At 39.7% G+C, this 23007-nt stretch overlaps 1 protein-coding gene across 8 annotated transcripts in view; it reads right to left on the minus strand.

Annotated features, from left to right (window-relative positions):
* The window catches only part of Clock (clock circadian regulator), an 87269-nt gene that overhangs the window by 51978 nt on the left and 12284 nt on the right, over positions 1 to 23007 (minus strand). For 4 of the 8 annotated variants that reach the window (XM_021650886.2, XM_060380780.1, XM_060380779.1 and 1 more), the window contains exon 3: positions 9086 to 9163. The exons of 2 other annotated variants lie outside the window; for them this stretch is intronic. The gene's annotated coding sequence lies outside the window, so the exon portion shown is untranslated. Of the gene's footprint in view, positions 1 to 9085; positions 9164 to 9822; positions 9891 to 23007 lie in introns of all 8 variants that reach the window. 2 more of the 8 variants (XM_060380776.1, XM_060380774.1) reach the window with 1 other exon arrangement.

Here is a 23007-nt window from a genome sequence, read left to right on the forward strand (position 1 = left end):
GGGAGGAAAGTGGATGGAAGAGCTGGTGGAAATTGGATGGAAAAGAAGGGGTGGAGAGGGGAACAGAGGTGGGAATAAGGCATGGGGACAGACTGGGAGAGAAAATGGAAATGGGGGGGGAGGGCATCTCTAGAATGGGAGAGGCTCCCAGAAGTGTATGAGGGTGGCCCTAGGTGAGACTCCTAGAAGCAGGGAATATAAAGGCCACCTCCTGTAGCCAGGTGGGACTTTCCAGAAGGAGGGGGACACCAACCCACCCATAAAACATTAGACCTAAAATTTATCCTGTCTACAGAAAGTGTAAGGATAAAAATGGAGCAGAGATTAAGGGAATGAGCAACCAATGACTGACCCAACTGAGATCCATCCAATGGGAGAGCACCAACCCCTGACACTATTGATACTCTGCTATGATTACAGACAGGAGGCTAGAAGGAGGATTCACCTAGCAGCTGATGGAAACATGAAGAGCCACAGCTGAACAACAGGTAGAGCTGGGGGAGTCTTGCCGAAGAATGGAGAAAGGACTAAGGGAGCCAGAGGGGTCAAGGACACCACAAGAAGACCTACAGAGTAAACTAACCTGGACCCATGGAGGCTCACAGAGACTAAATCACCAACAAAAAAGCATGCATGGGCTGGAACCAGGCCCCCTACACATATGTAGCAGGTGTACAGCTTGGTCATCAAGTGGGTCCCCTAACAATTGGGGTAAGGGCTGTCTCTGACTCTGTTGCCTGCCTTTGTAGCTGCCTTGTCTGGCCTCAGTGGAAGAGGATGCACTTAGTCCTGCTGTGACTTGAGGTACAGTCCGGGGTGGGAGGGGGGGTGCAGAGAAGGGGAGGGAAAAATTGGGGTAGAGGAGGTATGAGGGTAGGATTGGGAAGAAAAGAGGGAGGGAGCTTCAATCAGGCTGTAAAGTGATTAAATAAATTAATTAATGGACAATATGGGGTACAGATCTAAACAGAGAATTTTCAACAGAAGAATCTCTACTGGCCAAGAAGCACCATTACACCATTAAATGTTTGAACATTAAAGAAATGTTCAACCTCCTGAGTCATCTGGGAAAATGCAAATCAAAATGACTATGAGAGTCCATCTCAACAATCATCAGAATGCCGAAGATCAAAAACTCAATGGACAGCACATGCTGGAGAGGATGTGGAACTAGGGAAACACTCCTCTGCTGCTGTTGGGAGTGCAAACTTGCACAAACACTTTGGAAATCAATTTGGCGCTTTCTCAGAAAACGGGGAACAGCTCCATCTCAAGACCCAGCTATACCACTCCTGGGCATACACCCAAGAGGCTCCACCATACCACAAGGGCACATGCTCAACTATATTCATAGCAGCTTTATCCATAATAGCCAGAAACTAGAAAAAAAACTAGATGTCCCTCAACTGAAGAATGGATAAAGAAAACGGGGTACATTTACACAACAGAATATTACCCAGCTATTAAAAACAGTAACATCATGAAATATGCAGGTGGGAACTAGAAAAGATTATCCTGAGAGAGATAACCCAGCCCTGGAAAGATATGGTATGTACTCATTTATAAGTAGATAGTACCCATAAAGTACAGGATAACCATGCTACAATCCACACACCCAAAGAAGCTAAGTAATAAGGAGGGCCCAAGGGTATTTTCAATCTCACCGAGAAGGGGAAACAGAATAAACATTGGGGGTGGATGGAAGAAGGAAACTGGGTGGGGTAAGGGGACGGGAGCAGGAGGAAGAACGGGAGAGAGAGCATGGGGAGAGAGAACTGGAATAGGTGTGGGGGGTTATTCTGGGACAAGTTAGAATCCTAGGACAATAGAAACTCTCAGGAATCTATGTGGGTGACCCTGGCTAAGGCTGCTAGCAATGGGAGATAGAAAGTTTGAAACCGCCAACTCCAGTAACCAGGAAAGACTTCCAAGGGAGAAACTGGGACACCAACCCAGCCGTAAAACCTTAGACTCAAAATTTCTCCTACTAACAAGACGTACAGGGGTAAAGCTGGAGCAGAAAATGAAGGAATGGCTAACCAATGACTGGCCCAGCTTTAAAAAAGGAAAATCTGTTATGAGCAAGGAGACAGCTATCTAATTAATTATAATAAAATGCACAGTGAAGGTTGTATTGTTCAGCGGTATCACCTAGACAGGAAGCAATCACATGTGTCTGTGAAAAAAAAAATGGCTTAAAAGACTTCCTGACTCACTATTAATCGTTTCTCTACTACTGTCAACAATAATTTAAAAAAAAAAAGGTTGCTCAGCATATAACTTCACTCATAGTCATACATGCAACTTATGACTCTACTTGCTCAGATCTTTTTTCCTTTACTATTTTTCATATTAATTACAGTTTATTTACTTTGTATCCCAGCTGTAGCCCCCTTACTCATTCCCTCCCAATCCCACCCTCCCTCCTCTCCTTCCTGCCCCTCTCTAAGTCCACTGATGGGGGAGGTCCTCCTCCCCTTCCATCTGATCCTAGCTTATCATATCTCTTCAGGGCTGGCTACAATGTCCTCTTCTGTGGCCTGGCAAGGCTGCTCCCCTCTGGGGGGTGGGAGATGGGGGGGTCAAAGAGCCAGCCACTGAGTTCATGTCTGGTCGCTCAAGATCTTTATTCTACTTTTCCAGCCAATTGATAGATTAAACGAAGTGAAATGATAAAGACTAAATATCTCCAGAGCAAAACTCTTTTTAAGAGTGTCAAACTAACAAAACAATGTGGTAACAAAGAAATACACAAAACACCCAGAAACTCAGCTGCCAATTCAAAACGACAAGCCATGGCACACTTGCTCATCAGGAGAGTTCCATTTCAGAAGTTATACCATGACCCTACTCAGGAGAAATTCCAAGTATACAGCCTATTCATATGGAATAAAGTATTGACATTAATAGAATGAAATGATAGCCAGTGTGAGTTTAAGAGGATCAGCTGCAATTACTTAAACACACAGCACACCAGTTCACCAAAATGCAAAAGGGTCAAGTTAAAGCTAGGAATTAAATGTTCCTTTATATAAGCCCTGGAACTCCAAGTCACAGATTTAGCAGGTGAGTGTGTATCACCTTACAATGTCATAATGACAGGGTGCTGAGGCACAAGCGCTGGTGTGGAAACACTACTTTAAATGTAAGCTTCTCACGGAATGAGCAGACAGCATTAAATCAGAAAATTCTATGAGCCACAGCATACTACACTGCACAGAATCAGAGACAATCTCAGTGTCTGGCATCCACCTTTGGCACAGAATTCTCCACATAAGAATGATTCCCTTTTAAATAAATTGTGCAGTGTGTTATTAATAGCACTATACTACTGCTACCCCTGTGTACACTGTGGGTATATCCGCTATCACCACCGCAGACTTTCTTTCCAAATGCTGCCACTGATCAATACCTCAGCATAGCTCATCAATTAGTGCTTCTTAGCTTAAAAAGACCAATAAAATAAAATAAAACTCCACTTCTCTTGCCCACCAACCCTCTTTTGCTACTGCCATATTTTTCTCCTTTCTCTAGGAAAACTACAATGTCCTTATTGCTGTTCTTTTGTTCTACAATTTAGTTTTCTGCAGGTAAGAGCACGTATGACGTTTATAGTCAACAGTTCTAGGAAACTTACTATAAAATCAGAACCCCTGTACCCTGACCCCATTACCCATTCGCAGAGTAATAAACTCTGTTACTCTGAACATCTTTTGCTAGTTTTAATTCTTTTGTTTTTTGAGACAGTGCCTAGATAGTCATTACTTACTAGGATTGTCTTAATGTATTTAAATTAGCCTTTTTGGATCTCAAAAGTGTCTATAGAGTTTTAGGCATCTTTTACTTAATTCTACTAAGAGAATTTAATTGTTTTTAGGGAGCAAGAGGACTTTCAGAACTTTAATGCATTTATTTTTACATGTATGGGTCTTCTGCCTATGCACCACATGAGTCAAGTGCTCTCAGAGGCCAAAGACAGCATAAAATCCCTTGGGACTGCAGTTACAGGTGACTGTACACCATCAGTCAATGCTGGCAACTGAATCTGGATTCTCTGGAACCAAAGTCAGTGATTAGACTTGCTTTCCTGGGTAGTTTTTGTTTTTTGGTCAAATAGACAGGAGCTACGGTTATCTAAGAAGATAAATGAGAAAATGCCACCATTAGAGTGGCCTGTATGTAAGCTCTTAGGCATATTTCTTAACTAGTTATTGATGTAGATGACCGAGCCAGTGCCACCCTTAGATAGGTGGTCCTGGCATGTATAATAAAGCAGTCTGAGCAAGCCATGAGGAGCAAACCAGTAAGCAGCACTCCTCTATGGTCTGCTTCAGTTCCTGCCATCAGGTTCCTGCTTTCATTTCCCTCAGTCATGAGTGTGTCTTAAAGAGTTCTACGCTGAAATGAATTCTTTCCTCTCCATGTTGCTTTTGTCATGTTTTTAATCACAGCAATAGATACCAACTAAGAAAACTACTGAGCAATCTTTCCAAATCCAAGGATTTGTTTTTTCTTTCTTTCTTACATTATAAACATATACACCCCAATTTTCCAAAATCATAATTCTTGTGTTTTTGGTTGTAAGCTTAGCCTTTAATGGCTGAGCCATTTCTCCAGCCCCAATATCATAATTCTAAGTTGCAGAAATACAAGGAGGTGAAATGTTAGAGAAGTCAAGTGATCAATACCCTAGTATCCTTCCTTTCTTTCTGTTTTTTGGCGACCACAAGTGAGTAGCTTTTCTGCCATAATGTTCAGGCTTACCACAAGCAATGACACCAAATGGCTGGAGATGGAAACCTCTGAAACTACAAGCAAAATAAACCTTTTCTCCTTTTAAAAAGTTGCTTATCTTGGGTATTTTGTCAGGGTGACTGAAAGCTGACCAACACATCATGACTTCATCATTTTTTTTATTTACTCAATTTTTGCTTACCAAAAGAGAAATTACCAAAATTTCAATAACACTTATTATTACACCTTTTACTGTGACTGACTTCTTTCACCCTGGAAGTCACCTCTCTGTTTGTATCCTATTTTCCATTTAATTTTCTAGCTGGTATCAGTCATTCTGTAGGCTGTAATTTATACCCTCTCATTCAAGCAAAGTTTCTTAAATCACTCACTATTTACTGTTTTCCTTTGTTTCCTTGACTTTTCTGAAAATTATACTATCTGAATATGGAAGATACGACACAGTTGAATCATTTTATCTAACTTTTACTTTTCTCTCTATTTTTAACACATTGCTTTTATTTTTCAAAACTTCCATTCAGCTCAGACTCTCCCTCACACCTCTGCCTGCCCCCACCCCGTTTTACCTGCTAACACTAGAGGAAAGAAACAAGGATAGTGGGGAGAGGAAAATTAGGATAATCCTGCAACCAATCTCCCGAAACAACCAACAGTCACCTACCCCTCCTAGCATTTATAGATCCTCTGAAAAGTTCCCAGAATTCCAAACATCATACAATCGCAGATGCTATATACAGCTAGAGCACTAGGCAAATCATAGACCGCTGCTACAGACAGTCCAAAGCAGCTCTATATCCCCACACCTGGGACTAAAATGAAAATGTATTCTTAAAATATTTCTGTGTTTTCTAAAGAAATAAAAATTCCAAAATTGCCACAACAGTTTCAGAGTCAAAAAAAAAGAAAGAAATTTTTTAAATATATTTGCAACCAATTACTCTGTTTTAGTGCCACTATCACTTTAATTTCCAGAAATAAAAAAGTGCTCTCAAATTCATGGCAATTTCAGAGGCTCTCTGGAGACAGAAGCTTCTCAGAGTTCCCACTGCTAGTTTAAGAAATGCACTACACTTTCTTTTGCTTTCCAAGGCGCAAAATTTTGTTGCTATTAATTTCTCACATTCTCGATGTCCTTGTGAAGTTGGATTACTTGCAAAACTTACTTTTCTTTCTTTAGCTGTGACTGGTTGATCTTGGTCGACATTACTAGATTAAGAAATGTCTACAACAGTGGCTCTCAGCCTTCATAATGCTACAACGCCTTAATACAGTTCCTCACATGTGGTCACCCCATATGAGGTTTTTGTTTTGTCGTTATATCCTAACTGTAGTTTTGCTTCTGCTGTGAATCATAGTGTAAATATCTGACATGGAGAATGGTCTCAGGTGACCCTGTGACAGGCTGAGAGGATCTGATCTAAGAGATTAACGGCATAGCCTCTGGGAGTACTGACAGGGTAGTGCCAGGGTCACATATATACTAAGGGGTCTGACTTAATAAACAGATTAGTCCTTTGACAGACCCATATCTGAAGTTATTAATGGGAGGTGTTAAAAGTTAGGAGGTGAGGCCTAGTGACAGAAGTAGGTCAATGGTGGCCAGATCCTAGGCTGTGTCTTGTCCTGCCTCTTCCGGTATCCTGCTCCCTCCTCTGTTTCATGTTCCTGCTAATGTTCAACCTCCCACGAGTCTAGAAACCCAAAAGCAAATAACCACAGTCTACTGAAACCAGAATCCAATATAATCACCATGAAGTCTGTCTTTAAACAGTTTATATCAGGAACTACACCAGTGACAAAGGAGCTAACACACTGGCTGTAAGGAGATTTCCAGACACAAAATTAAGCTACAGTGTTTGCCAACCCAGTCTAGATGTCCTCATTCTCTCTCACCACTTTTTTTTTTCAATGCAGTTTATTCAGGAACCTTGAACAATCCTCGGACCCTGGGGAAAGCCAGCCCACAGCTTAAATAGCCTCTGGGTAGCCAACCCAGGCGTGCCACGGGGGCAATGCAGATAGGTCCACATACATGGAAGCAAGCCAGATCCTCAGCCTTAGCCAAATGTGGAATTGTTCCTGACAGAGAGCACTCACCATCGGGAAGGTGGAAGGCAGAAACCAGCTCCATCTTTAAGGCACAGCATTCCGCAGCTCTCTACAGTTCCCCCTTTTTGTTTTAGACGCATCAGGCAAGAGCAGAGGTCTGATCTCTGATATTAGAAATAAATTGGGACTTTGTACTGATGTTCATTTAGGTGTCATCCACCCAAAGAGCATCAGACCTGTCCGATACCTTTTTCTCAGAGGCGGGCCCTGGGGCATCAACCCGCATGCAATCAGACATGCTCTTCTCTGGGTCTAAAGCGGCTGACCCTGAGTGCAGTGCTTAGCCTCGCATCCTGAGCGTAACATTTTAGCTTTTTATGGTATCCAAAAAGTGGAGGAAAACATGGAGCTAGTCAACTGGCATGGAGCATGTCTCGCCCCTGAGGGCAATGGTCTCCTGAACCTACTCAGACCTCGGACACCACCACTGCTAGTTCTAGAACTGACGCAGGATGTTCCAACAAGGAGGTTAAGGCTTCTCATATTTCCTATAAGCCCACACCTGTTTGTTTATATCCCCCATTTTTATTCATTGTTAGCCAGATAGAGCCAAGTAATTGTGGTAATGATACTTGCTTTTTTGCCCAATGCTGGAATGCTAATAAATTTAGGTATGCCCTGGTTACTCGCATGCCTCACTGGGTGCCTGTGCCCGTTGATGCCCCTCACGCTATGACTCTCTTCAGACAGAAAAGAGATCTTGGAACTACAGCCACCATTGTTACTACCATCTCATTGGCGGCTGTTGGAGCTACCACCGGGGCATTAGCCATGAGTCATACTGGGCAGACTGCTCAGACCCTGAATAATCATTTAGCCAATGTAGCTCATGCCTTAGTTGTACATAAAGGAATTAATGCTCTCTCACCACTTTTAAGGTTGCATTCATACCCTTCACTGAGACTGCTCACTGTAGTCACAAATACTGCACTGCTATATGCAAGGGCTGGTTCCCTGATTCTCTAGATGATCCCTTGGTAGATGTGATGTAGATGATCACTTCTGTACTGAATTCATGATCTCTTCTCTTTACTTGTATGACCACTGCTTCTCCTATAATAAATATCAGTCTGTACTAGGGTTGAATACTGAACCCTAGGTAACCGAACACAAACTTTTAAGCACTTCTTATGCCAACAACTCCTAAACCTATTATCTTAGTCCTGATTTCCAACTTTAGAACCTTAAATACAGACTACTTTCTTTTTTTCTTTTTTTAGTGACAGGTTACCACGTGGCCCAGAGTGGCCTCAAATTTTGGATTCTCTATCTCTGCCTCTCCAAAAGGCATGTGCCACCATATCTACATAGCTACAGTTTGTATAGGTGTGTAATGTATGTTATGTATATGCACATGTACGTGCAGGTGCGTGCATGTATGTAAACCAGAGACTGACACGTATGTCTTCTTCTATTGTTCTCTAGCTAACTTTTTGAAACAGAGAATCTGACTGAAGGTGAAGCACACCAATTTTGCTAATCTGGATAGGGAATAGTGGGGATCCACCTGTCTCCACCCCTTAGTGCTGGGATTACAGTTACACAATGCTACAACAGCTTTTTTTTTTTTTTTTTAATGTGGGAGTTAGGGATCTGAACTCAGACTAGGCCTCATGTTTGCATAGTAAGCACTTTGCCCAGTAAGCCTTCTCTTCAGTACACTGTTTTCTACAGGTTTTCAAGGTGTCCAAAATATAACACAGTTTAATCAGAGGATCTGACTTCCTTCCTGTATGTGTTTTACTCCATCTTCTTGTGCAAGCTGATCATCTGGCAAGGACACACTCCAGCCACATTTATATTCTGTTCAAGCATCCCAGTCATTTCTGTTCCCACTGACAATGCAGCTTCTTTAATCTTTCAGAGCTACACAAGGCTTAGCAGCTGCCATTTCACTCACAACTAAAATGACGTTTTCAACACGGCCACCACCGAGCTCTAGTATCTGTTTTTAATTTTCTTGGCAGCACTGGTTTACTACTTGTCTTCTTTGAAAATGTAATCTTCCTGAGACAGGGATCATCATGTAATCATTACAGTAATACATAAACAGTGACTACTGAATGGCAAATGTTCTGAGTTGGACTTAACATAAAGAAAAATTTTAAATAATCCTTTCCTTAAGTAAGTATACCAAGTAATTTCTAAATTCTTTTACATATTTTTTTCTGGGGAAAAAAAAAAAAAAACAATTCAATGGAGCATTATAGGATGCCTTTACCTTTTTCACTTTTTAGATCTGTAGAATGGAATCTCCAAAACCCACGGGCCTTCCTCCGTAGAACTGACCATCAAAACTCTGTTTAAATGAAACAGAAATGCTAAATGTATCCAATTTATATACAATTATCACAAAAAAAACATTTTAACTAATTCTTAAACAGCAAAAATTAGAATTTTATTATAAAAACGTACAATAAGATTTAAATTCTATAAACTGATTCCATTAAAAAAATAGTTTTAAAACTACAAACAAGGCCAGAGACCTAGGAGAAAACCAAATAGGACTGTTCTGCCAAAGGAATGTAGCTATAAAATGATTACTAGTAATACTCTGCTACCCTCATTGGTCAGTTTTTCTCAGCCATCATCACAGAAGCTTCATTCTGCAGTAGATGAGAACAAATACAGACAGCCACGGGTGGACAATGTAAAGAAATGGAGACCTTGGGACACTCGGTCCTAAATGGAATGTCTCCATCAAATCCCTCCCCTCAGGATTTAGGAAACCCAGAGAAGAGGAGGCACAAAGGATGTTAAGAAGCAGAGGGGATGGAGAACACTAAGGAAACAAAGCCTTCTAAACACAGCAGGCCTGATGGACACATGACCTCACAGAGACTGTGGCAGCATGCACAGGGCCTGCACAAATCTGTACCAGATGGGGTCCCAGATGAGAGGAAAAGTAAACTCAGCCCCACTATAACCCAGAAGCTATGTCCACTTGATAACACTCACAAGTGACAACCAGTCCTCTCCGATGGAGTCTGGAGGTCGACACGGCTCTCTAAGGGTAGGTCTCATGCCTACAGGAGATGGGCAACATATAATGAACTCAATGACGTTTCTGAAGGTCTCTGTCTCCTAAGCTTTGACAAGGCTTTAAAACAAACAAAAAATCTTGACAAGTCTTTTGAGGAGATATTATGGCTTCTAGTTTGGTGCTTTTAGGGAATTCATGTGTATGAATCTGTGAGTCTCTACGTCTTCACATGTATCTTGTGCTTTTTCTTTGGCTAATTTTTTTGTTTGTTTTGTCTTATTCTGTTTGTTTTTATCTTATTTTATTATTATTCTTTAGATGCCTGTTTGCAAAAAGGGTGTGCATTCTGATAAGAAGGAAGGTGGGGACATCTTGGAGGAGCTGAGGGACAGGAAATCAGAATAAGGATATATTATGAAAAAAAATTATTTTTAATAAAATGAAAAAAGAACACAGAAAAATTATAAGCAAGATAAATCACTTTTAATTCTCTACAGAAATTGAACCACAAGTTCTTTTAAAAACTACACAAGAATCCTAATGAACATACAATATAAATAAATGTAAGGAGTGACATCAGTAACAAAGTAGGAGATCTCTGCATGCAATTCAAACTTTTAGTTTACAGAGACTTGCACTTTATAATACCCAAGGAGGAACAAGTGTTTCTATAAATACACAGGAAAAGTGAAAGCAGTGAAAGCAAAATAATATAAAAAGAAAATAACAAATGCAGAGGAACCGGCAAGGAAAGAGGAAGATGAGAACTAGAGAGCTGGAAAACAAGAAATTATACTAACATAAAGGAGTATGTCCTCAAGTGCAATGCGTAAGATCCAACCACAGAGTACCAATAAGACTCACTTTAGAATTTAAAAGTACATAGGCTAGAAGTAAAAAGACGGAGAGACCTTCCAGATAGGTCAGGTGGCAAACAGAAACAGGACATATGTGACCATACCTACACACCAAAGAGAGCTTAAGTAAAAAACTGTCACAAGATAAGGACACACACACACACACACACACACACACACACAGATGATATCACTCAAAAGTGCAGCAACTATAAATGTATATTCCCATCAACAAAGCACGCAAATCTAAGAAGCAGAGTAAATGGAAATAAAACAATGGACAGATCGTTCTGCTAAAAATGAAAGCAGAATTACAGACCAAACATACAAAAAGAATATTTCATGGAACAGAATGTACACTCTTCTCAAATGCACTGAGAAAATCTGTAGAACAGGTCACATGCTATAAAACAAGTTTTAACAAATTTAAGTCTAAAGTACACTTTTTAACCACAAAAGAATAAAAACAGAAATTTACAAACATGCAAATTTAACAGCACACTATTACAAAAGCAGAGGGCTAAAGACCAAATCAACAGGGCAATTATCTACTATTCTGCGACAAACAGAAACCATCACAGTGCATGGGTCTGGCCGTCCTAGTGCAGCATTTAAGTACCCACAGTAAGAACTACCACATCTGGAGTGCAGCTCTGCCATGAGCACATGCCTTGATGTACCCATTGCCTTGGGACCAACATGCAGCTCTGAAAAAGGAAAATAGAAACCTCGAAGAACCAGAAAGAAAAACAGTCAAGTCCATAGTCTGCACAAGGAAGGAAATAAAGGTCAATCAGAATAAGGCCCACCCCCCAAATCAAAAAAGCTAAGTCTTTTTTTTTAAAAAAATCATTTAAGCTGATTCACTTTCGAGTCTATTACGTAGATTCAGATAAATCAAATGAGAAATAGAAAATTCAACTAAATCACAGAAACAGGACTGTAAGACATTATAACAACAAATGAGACAAACAAAAACTGGATAATCTCCTACAAATACACAACCTGTCAAGACTTAAACATGAAAAGAATCGGAATAGATAAATATATTCACCAATAATCAAAAACTACTCACACACACACACAAAAAGAACCAAACTGGTTTCATTGATTCTATCAAACCCTGAAGAGTTAACATCTTTTCTCCTCAAACTCTTCCAAAGAACTTAAGTGAATATTTCAAAGTGAGTCTATTACAAAGCCAGCATGATCTTAACAAAAATCCAAAAGAAAAAAGTAAGAAAAAGAATGGAAAGTTCAATATGGCCGTGCCATGGTGACTAACCCTATCAACTTCACAGGACGTAGCCTCATCTAGGAGGTAATCCTGGATATCCCTGTGAGAGATCTTGAGATTTAGGTGACTGAGGTGCCAAGACCCATGCTGATACCCATCCCCATGTATGTGTGTGTGTATTTATGTAGGTGTGTGTACATATATATCCATCTTAACCTACCTTCAAAGTGCTCAAATAAAAACATACAAGGGTAGCTTTAGTCCCTCACATGAGTATTTAGTTCAGTCATTGACTGATTACTTTGTCTTGTGGCAAGTCAAGTCTCCCTCTGAATCTGTAGTATGACAAGGCAGATGAGGTTCAAATTGCACACAGAGCTTTGACCCGCTAAGAAACAATTATGTGAGGACAATGCAGATGTCCTCACATATGTGCAGACAAAAAAACTACTCCACCAGCACAAAGCTGTGATGGACTTCAGATATCAACATGAACCTAAGTTATAAAGCAGACCTTGATGTAGACGAGACAGCTTGGAGACGTCCACTTATTTATCTTCAAGTTCTCTTACTCCTTCCTGTCATTTCCATTGTGCTGAACCCATACAGTAAATTTACACTTCACATATTACATTCTTCAATTCTGAAATTCTATTTGATTCATATTCTAATTTTCATGGGATTTTGAAGTATTAGATGCAAACCCTTAAAACCTATTTTCTACTCATACAACTGCTTAGCTTTAACTCAAGTCTTGTTTAAGGTCTTTCTTATAATTCTATTTTCTATCTCTTCTCATGGTTTCCTTGAGAAGAGGCATAATTTCCTTTGCTTTGTATGTCAAGAAAATGTACACTGTACTCCAGACACTCCAAACATTGCCACAGGACAACTGCAAGAACCCCTGGAGAATATGACTTTAAGTCTGGACCTAATATGACTTTAGTCTGAACTTAATATGACTTTAAGTTCTAAGTAGCCTTCTGTGGGTGGTGGTCCCCGCGCAAGCTCCATTTTCAAAGCGCTTGCCTTACTGTTTGGGGTCACCATCTCCATGCATAATCCAAGCATGGTTCATTTTGTAGGTCACTTCTCTGGGCTTTGCTTTCTGGGATCTGTTCTGAACTCAAGTAGCTTGAATATGGTTGGCCCTGTGGGTTTAGACACACAAACAGCTGCCTTCTCTTACTATTTCCAAATCCAGAAAGCTTTTCCACTTCTTTAAGCCAAAGGCACTTTTCCTTCAGCATTTTGAACGTTTATGGCACCATGGAAATAAAACTGCAACTCTAAGTGTTTGAGGGTGGGCAGGGAAAGAAAAAGAGGAAAGCCCCCTTTGCTACGTCCATGCTATCTGTCCTACTAGTCTGTAGTGTTTTCCTCCATGCACCGCTGAAGGGGCTGTTCAGCTTTGACTTCCGCCCCTGCCTGCTGCCTATGATTTACTTCTCATGCTGGGCTTTTGCCATCTAACCAGAGTTCTAGACTCTGATCAGTGAAAAAAAGTTTATGTACTCTGCTTCTGCCATTGTACTTTACATATTTCACAACTAATTTTTACATAGCACCTTCAGAGTCACTGATCATTAAATTCACTAGGCCCATCATTTTCTAGTATTTCTTAAGAGCTGCAATTCCCCTAAAAATAAAATTTTCCTCTTAATTGATGATTATATCCCTTTTAATAATGGAATATAATCTATACAGAGGATAAATAAAAAATAATATTCAAAAAGAGATAAATAGATGTTGGTTTTATTTTACTTTCACTTACCAATATTTTCAGAATCTATAACAATTTTCCTTCACTAAAAATCCTGTAAACTATCTTTAAATTCTGTAAAATAAGATTTTATAAGTTGAACTGTTGAGGAAACTGTGCAGACACATTCTATTATAAAATAAGGTTGGGTGGAGAGTTGGCAAAGTTCAGCAAACTTACATGAACATATACAAATTTTCCTATCAATAAGTAGCTTTGTCTTCTGTAAAGCAAAAGACACTGTCATCAGAACAAAACGACAGCCTACAGACTAGGAAAGGATCTTCACCAACCCTACATCTGACAGAGGGCTAATATCCAGTATATATAAAGAACTCAAGAAGTTAAAATGCAACAAATCAAGTAATCCAATTAAAAAATGGGGCACGGAGTTAAACAGAGAACTCTCTGTAGAGGATTGTAGAATGGCAGAGAAACACTTAAAAGAAATGTTCAACATCCTTAGCCATCAGGAAGATGAAAATCAAAACCACCCTGAGATTTCACCTTATACCCATCAGCATGGCTATGATCAAAACTCAAGTGACAACACATGTTGGAGAGGATGTGGAGAAAGGGGAACCCTCCTCCATTGCTGGTGGGAATGCAAACTTGTACAACCACTTTGGAAAACAATCTGGCGCTTTCTCAGACAAATTGGAATAGTGATTCCTCAAGATCCAGCTATACCACTCCTAGGCATATATCCAAAAAATGCTCAAGTACACAACAAGGACATTTGCTCAACCATGTTTATAGCAGCTTTATTCATATTAGCCTGGAAACCACCCAGATGTCCCTCAGTTGAGGAATGGATACAGAAATTGTGGTACTTTTACACAATGGAATACTACTCAGCAATTAAAAAGGAAAAAATCATGAAATTTGCAGGGCGAATGGTGGGACCTAGAATCGATCATCCTGAGTAAGGTGTCCCAAAAACAGAAAGACACACATGGTATATACTCACTTATGTAGACCTATAAGACAGGATAAATATACTGAAATCTATACATCTAAAGAAGATAAACAAGAAAGAGCACTCGGGGTAAGATGACCAATCCTTACTTAGAAAGACAAATGGGATGGACATTGGATATAGGAGAAAACAAGTAACAGGACAGGAGCCTATAGCACAGGACCTCGGAAAGACTCTACCTAGCAGTGTATCAAAGCAGATATTAAGACTGATAACCAAATCTTCGACAGAGTGCAGAGAATCATATGAAAGAAGGGGGAGTTAGTAAGACCTGGAGAGTACAGGAGCGCCACAAATATATCAGGGCACAGGGGTCTTTCATGAGACTGTTTCTCCAACCAAGGACCATGTATGGATATAACCTAGAACCCCTGCTCGGTAGCTCAGTGTCCAAATGGATTCTCTAATAAGGGGAACAGGGACTATTCCTGACATGAACTCAACAGCGAGCTCTTCGACCCCCCTCCCAAGGGAGGGGCAGCCTTGCTAGGCCACAGAAGAGGACATGGCAGCTAGGCCTGAAGAGACTGGATAAGCTAGGAAGGGGAGGAGGTCCTCCCCTATTAGTGGACTTGGAAAGGGGCAGGGAGAAGATGAGGGAGTGTGGGATTGGGAGTGAAGGAGGGAGGGGGCTACAGCTGGAATACAAAGTAAATAACCTGTGATTAATATAAAAAATAAATAAATTAAAAAAATAAGTAGCTTTGTGTGTGTGTGTGTGTGTGTGTGTGTGTGCAAGCACATGCACACTAAAGCTTTACAATGAAGTAGCTTCTATGTTTTTAGAGGCTAATTTATTCTTAGAACAGTAGTTCACCTTGCCTTTTAAAGCTTTCAGAAAAAAATATACATTTAATTATAGCAATAAATCTAGTCAGTGAATTGACAGTGCTCTATAAAGATGAGATTTAAAGAAAATTTATTTTCATCAAAATGCTACTCCATTTAACAAAAACACCTCAAATACCAAAAGCAAACCTTTTAAGAAGCTGGCAATACTATGACTGAGCCTATCTGATGGACATGAGATTCCAACCAGCCTTTTCTTTCATTCAACCACCACTCTATCCAATCGTGCCAAGTTATTGCTAGTTGTGGGAGACCAATCAGTGGTGAACAAAACATGTACAATGACTAATGTAGCCAACCCCCAAATGCCAGTCGTCACACACAAAAATAGTTTTTTCTATTTTTCAAAAAGGAACTGGATTTACAGTGATGAGTATCCCCACAGTCGCTAACAAGTGTTCCAGAGGAACAAGAGGGGTGAACACTAAAATCCCGGTCTTCCTTCTAACAGGGTAAAACTGCCTGTGTCTAGAAGGGTCAGCTACTTTAAGGGACAGTACAGAAGGGTCTTAAAGTCTCCGCTGCCACCAACTGTACTATCACTATAGCTTGAAAGCAGGCACACAGAGTCCGCACAAAACAAGAGTGGCTACATCTTAGTAAAATCAACACTAAATCTGAACTTCATCCTTTTTATGTATCACAGTATTCCTACAGGGTTTTTCTGCTCTTCTGTTTCTGTTTAAGCAAACATTACTCTTAGTCTCTGAGCCACAGAGAAATGGGCAGCTTCCATGCTGAACTTAGCAGTGTGCAGACCTCTGATGTGAACTGAAGTTGCAGCACATAACTGGTCCTTGTCTTGCAATGGAAAAACAGAAAGTATACAAATAATACAGCCATTTACATGTAAAATACTAAAACATGGTAACTGTTCATCTCTAGGAATAAAGCCTGACAAATAATTGTTATTTTACTATACAGCCATTTGCAAATAAACCCCCTTTGTCACAGAAAATGGAAAAATATAACTCTCATTTTTGAGAGAGAATTAGGAAATTTTCAGAAATTAATAAAAAGAAAAGAAAATCCATTTGGATTTCAACTACTTTTCATTCTGTTATATGATTCCTAAGGCTCATATTAGAGGCTTAGTCCCAGTGAGTGGTACTACTGAATCATGAATGTTAACCTCATGAATGGACTGATTAATCCACAGCTGATGAGCTATAAGGAGATGGGACCTACTTACAACAACCAGGTCACTGGGAGTATGCCTTTGAAAAGTAGCTCTTCTGCCCAGAATTCTCCTATCTGTTATGAAATAAGCACCTTCTCCACACTCCTGCTGCCATGGTGCTCTGCCTCCCCCCAGACCTGTGGCAACAGAACAAACTGAACATGAACTAAAACCTCTGAAAACTCTAAGCCAAGTAAAACTTTCCCCCTTTAAAAATTGTTGTAAGTTTGTCACAGCAGTTGGGGCTGACTAATATATACTCCTTATAAACATGAAAATTGTAAAGATTTTAAAATAAAAGCCACAAAGAAAAGTAGCAGACCATGCCCCAAATACATTTATATTTCCCTGGTCAATGTCTACTAGGACATTAAAATGCCACCATATTACAATTAAGAAATAAGAAAGAAAAAGGGCAAGACTCTGAGCTCAAAAAGAAGCCTGAAGGCATTGAGTGAAGGCATCAAGTTCATAGACTGATCTAGAAGGACTGTGAAGCTTCCCAAAGGCATGTATCTTACAATTTGACAAAGTCAGCCTCTGAGGTGTACCCAAAAATGAAAAATAACTACGTGAACAAGAGCAGTTGCTTACCAAATCCCAAGCATAACACTGAATCCATTGTTACTATTTTAAAACAGATTTGTAGGGGTGCTCCTATTTGCCAGAAATTGGAAATGTGGCAATGAACATAATAGATCTCATCAATATCTACACTTCAGTGTAGAGTAACTTCAAATGGATTAAACAGCTTGAAGGACCACCACAGGGTAGAGAGACCAAGACAGCAGTACAAATGAAGCAATACGAAGTATCCTAAAAAATGGGCATTTAATGTACACATGGCTATGATCTAAAACCTAATAAAGAAAGGAAATGAGTTCTAGAAAGAAAATATGGTTTTGTCCAGAGAGGAACAGCACATTCAAAAGTCAGTTATCAGAGAGAACATGGCATCTGCATAGCTGTATAAAATTAAAGAAGCGCAGGGTAATTTTCAGAGAGTCATGTATGTGTGCGCTGTGTATGTGAACCCACGTGTGCGTGTGCCTGTGTGTATGCGTGTAGGGGGGGTGAGACAGGCAAGAAAATAAAGTGAGAAGTGAAGTAAAGGAGAAAAAAACAACAGATTATGAAGCAAATTGCCTTCAGTTACACAGGGCTTAAAAGCCAAAGTCTTCCACCCTCAACTCTCGACTCCAGTATACTAGCTGTGCACTGGGTCAGAGGCTCTGAGAGGAATCTCAGGAAGAGTCTACATTGGCTGACTATAGGACTACCCTGGATGATTAGCCAGCCTTGATAGGTGAAGTGGTCATCTTACCATCAGGGGCTCATCAAGCAGAAAATGAAGGAGGGGAAGGAAACATTTTCAACCACTAATTCATAATTGCCAAAAACTTTACTATGCTCAAAGCACTGTTTTAAGTGCTTTACATATTACTTCAATCTTCACAGCAGCCCTATGTGTTGTCTACCAAGTACTATTTTAATGACACAAACAGTAATTTTTAAAGACTACGCAGAAAGCAAGTAAAAAATACATCACTTACAATCACTTAAAAACAAATACTTAGTTATAATTAGCAAAATATGATTAAGACTTCTACATTAAAAATTTGTTTTCTAAATTCATTTTTATTTTCTATATGTATGTTTTGCCTGCATGTATGTATATGTATCACGTGTGTGCAGCGTCCAGTGTGGAGGCCAGAAGAAGGTTCCCTATCCCCTGGAACTGAAATGACAAATCCACCATGGGGTGCTGGGAACTCAGCCTGGGCCCTCTAAAAGGGAAGCAAGTCCTAGTCCACCGGGTCACCTTTCCATGCCCAGATTTTAAAAGGTTATATATATATACATATATATATATGTATATATATACATATATATATATATTTTAATCTGAGTAGCATCCTATTAAAACGCCAATTAAGATGATTTTTTTTTTAGACAGACACAGGATGATTCCAAACCTTAAATGGAAAAGTATAGGATAGCTAAATTCAATTTTGAAAAAGAGTAAGTGTCAGCAGTGACTCCAACTTGATTTCAAGATTATGTTACTGCAGTAATCAAGACTGTGTAGGATTACCAAAGAAACAGACATAGTGAGCAAACAGATTAAGTTTAACACAAAAGTAGACAACAGTATTGATAAAAACAAAACATAATCAAAAGCAGCCCACTGGAGAAAGAATAACCTTTCAACAATGGTACTAGCACAAATCTGATATAAAACCATAGGAAATAAAGAAAATCTGATTAAGAGACGCCTGACCTGATCTTCAAACTTCATACAAGAAACTCAATATACATCTACATTTAAAAGTGTATTGAGAGGGAGGGGGTAAGTCATGTACATGCAGCCAGGAAAACCAGCCCTGGAGCTAGATGTAGATGGTTGCAAGCCACTCAGAGTCCTGGGAACTTAAATCCAGTCCTCTAGAAGATCAGGGAGTGTTCTCAGCCACTGAACCACCTCTCTAGCACCCAGATATATCATGCATTTAAATGCAGACCACTGATCTGGAAAAGAGAAAATCTTGGCTCAGTTCTTCAATGAGACTTCAAATATATGGTCCACAAGCAAACAAAAACTGGAAAACTAAACTTTATCAAAACTGAAAGCTTTTGTTTCACAAAAGACTGTTAAGAGTATGAAAAAATAAGCTACAGACTGGGGAAAATATCTGCAAACCACTTATCTAAAAAAGATACAGTAAGAACTCTCAAAGTTCAACAGTAACAAACTAAACAATACAGTTAGAAAGTAGATAAAAGACATAAACATTTGCAGAAGATAATGATATAAATGATATATGCATATAAAAATATCCTAATGCATCATTAGGGAAATGCAAATTAAAGACTACCTGGTTCCTTCATGCCAATTTAGGAGGTTAGGGCAGAAGAATTTCAAGTTTTAAAGCCAGCCTGGGCAATCTGATGAGATCTTGTCTCAAAATGAAATTAAAGAGGGCTGTCCTTGCAAATGCCAAGAGCCTAAAATTAATCCCCCAAACCAAAGGAAAAGCAAGGAAGCAAGTCTGCCTGCCTGCATGCCTCCCTGTCTGTCAGGCTTCCCCCTTTCCTGTCTGTCTGTCTGCTTGCCTGCCTGCCAACATGGGCTGCCATCACTACACATCTACTAGAAATGCAAAAACACAATACCTAATGCTGATGAGGATATAGAAAATGGGTTTCTTGGACACTATGGGGAATGTAAAACGGTCTTGTACTTTGGAAAGATCACTTCAGTTTCTGAAAAATTTAAACAGACAATATAGCAATTACACTTCTGGTATTTATAATAGAAAAATGAATTGATACTCAAACAGAAACATCTTGACATCACTGTTTATAGCAGCGTTGGTTCTAACAGTGAAAACGTGGAAAGACCACAGTACCCTAACAAAAGACAGTTAAACCAACTGTGCCTCCACACAATGGAGCGCTACTCGGCAATAAGGAACAACTTGGGGAGACCCAAAGAACAACGTGATGGTTTCTTAGGAGTGCTACATTGAGAAAAGACAAAATTTAAAAGGTCATATACTACATGAGTCAGTTTGTATGTCTGCTTGTTTTTATAAGCTTAGTTTGGTTTGCTTTGTTTTTGAGACAGGCTTTCACTGTGGAGGCCAGATTAACCTAGAATTCACTCTGTAACTCAACTGACTTCAAATCCATGATCCGTCTGCTTCAGTCTCTGGGATTACGGGTATGTTTTGCCATGCCCTGCTTATGTGACATTCTTGAAATTTTAATGCAGAGATAGAAAACAGGTTAGGGGTTCCGAGAGCTAGGGATACGGGGGGCGAGGGGGGTAACTACAAAGAGGTCCTCTGAGAGTTGTAGACTAGTTTTGTACCTTGATGCAAGGTGGTAACACAAATCTACACATTTGGTAAACTACAATTACAGTGGAAACACACAGCACACCAGTGTCAATTTCCTGATTTTGATATCATACTATGGCTATATAAGATGTCAACAATAAGGAAACCAGGTAAGGGATTCGATGGATCTTTCTAACATTTTATAAATTCACAATATCCAAATAAAATGTTTAAAAATTTATAATGTGTAGTTTCTGAAATTCATTAAACAAGACTGTTTAATGTAAAATTCAGTAACAAAAATGACACATCTAAGGAAAGCTGAAGGCTTCTCTCTTCCTGTTCTGAATAAAGCATAGGATATTTATCCCTAGGTAATGACTGGTTTGAGAGCATAGATCAACATTCAACGCACTTAAAGTAGCTACACAGGCATTGATGTTCTACTTGGACACTAAGAGCATAAACTGATACAAACTTTATGAAGAACAATTCCAACAAAGTGTAAGAGTGCAAGTGCCTTTACTTTTTTGGTCCAGCAACACAGAGGGTCACAATCATACTGCTAAATGAAACAAAATGTCATCTTGTAACAGTAAGGAGTTAGTTCCTGAATTCAGGGAAGGGTTATTTCCTAAATACAGATACATGTTTGAATGTATATGTGAGTACTATGGCCATACCATTAAACATAATTCTTGCTATAGGTTGTGCTCAAAGAAGTCTGGAGATACTTTGAACTTTAAAAGAGGAAACCTGAGGCACAAATAACATGCTGATAACAAGAAGAAAGGGTGCAGTACCAAGACATGACAACAGTGAACGACAGGGAAGACAGAAGAGCAGACAAAGCAAAGATGTAATAAACACTTAACTAAGTTACAAGGTAGTCTGAGAGATCTTTGTGGCGGTGGTAGACTAGTTTTTCACCTTGACTGCAGCGTGGTTGCACAAATCTATACCACTGATAAAGAAAATGTGACTGTCTGGATAAACATGGGAAACAAGAAAAAGAGTTTCTCATATCAGTGACAAACAAAAAAAAGAGAGAGAGAGAGAGAAAGAGAGAGAGAAGGAAGGAAGGAAGGAAGGAAGGAGAGAGAGAGAGAGAGAGAGAGAGAGAGAGAGAGAAAGAAAGAAAGAAAGAAAGAAAGAAAGAAAGAAAGAATATACCTCAGTTTTTCTTTCTGGGTTATTAAAATTCTAATATTTCTTTTGAGTGTTTCCTTTACAACATGCTTAAGTTAGATGGCAGGAAGCAGGAGGTATGGTGTACGTTTATAATCACTGCACCTGAGAGGCTAAGCCAGGAAGGTAAACTCAAAGCTAGCTAAAACAACAAACAAGTAAGAGGAAAGGCTAGCTGTACTCTGCTTCAGACTTACCAGTACTGTGATCTAAAGGTACCCCACAAAATTCTCATGTGGAAACTTAATCCCCCAATTTAACAGTATTACAATGTGCGACTCTGGGAATGAATGGGATTAGTACCCTTATAAGAAGTGCTAAAGGAGCTTGGGTTCCCTTTTCTACATGTGAAAAGAAGCTAGGAGGTAACCATCTTTGAAGCAGGAAACAAGTCCTCAACAAACACTGATTCTGCTAACACAGCCATCTCTAAATGACTAAAATCAAGGTATTTTATTACTGTGACTAAAGACCCTAAGATAAAGACCTGGGCTGTGGAGAAGGCTCAGTGAACAGCAACATGCGCACTCCACAAGTACGATGTCCCGAGTTTGAATCCCCAGAATCCACATAATGTTCCATGCAGCAGGCATATCTGCACTATGAACCCCAGTGCTGCTGTGGTGAAATGGAGATGGAGACAAGAGAATCTCTAGAAGCTTGGGGCCAGCTGGCCTGGCAGCAAACAAAGAGACCCTGTCTTTAACAAGTCAGAAGGCAAGGACCAACACCCACGTTGCCTCAACTCCACAAGTATACCTCCACATATACATTACATATTACACATCACACACAGACACACACACACACACACACACACACACACATATACAAAAACAGAAATAATTTTAGTCCAGCTGTGGCTCAGTGGGTGAAGGTGCTTGCTGCCAAACCTGATTACCTAAGAGAACCAGAGCCCTTGAAAGACATACAGTGCCTGGTCATTAGTAAGTGACCTCACATCAATAATCTTCCTTCTTTCCAAGTTTTTGTTCAGCTCAACATTTTCCAAACCATTCCCACAACCTGTTTCTCTGGTTTCTCCTCATATATATTATTTAAGTCTTACAAATCATTTTGCATGTAAGATGGGTCTTGCCAGAAGAGGACTTGCAAACCTCTTAGGCTGTGCAAAGCTCCTGACTATAGCTGTTAGGTCGAAGGCAATGAGAAGCAAACTGCACAGACCTTCTTCTTTATCTGGGACCACAGCAGTCTTTAGCCAATAGCCTGTGTATGGGGCGGAGGACGCTATCCTCTGCCAAA

Source organism: Meriones unguiculatus, chromosome 3 (genome assembly GCF_030254825.1).
Source record: "Meriones unguiculatus strain TT.TT164.6M chromosome 3, Bangor_MerUng_6.1, whole genome shotgun sequence".
Taxonomy (NCBI): domain Eukaryota; kingdom Metazoa; phylum Chordata; class Mammalia; order Rodentia; family Muridae; genus Meriones; species Meriones unguiculatus.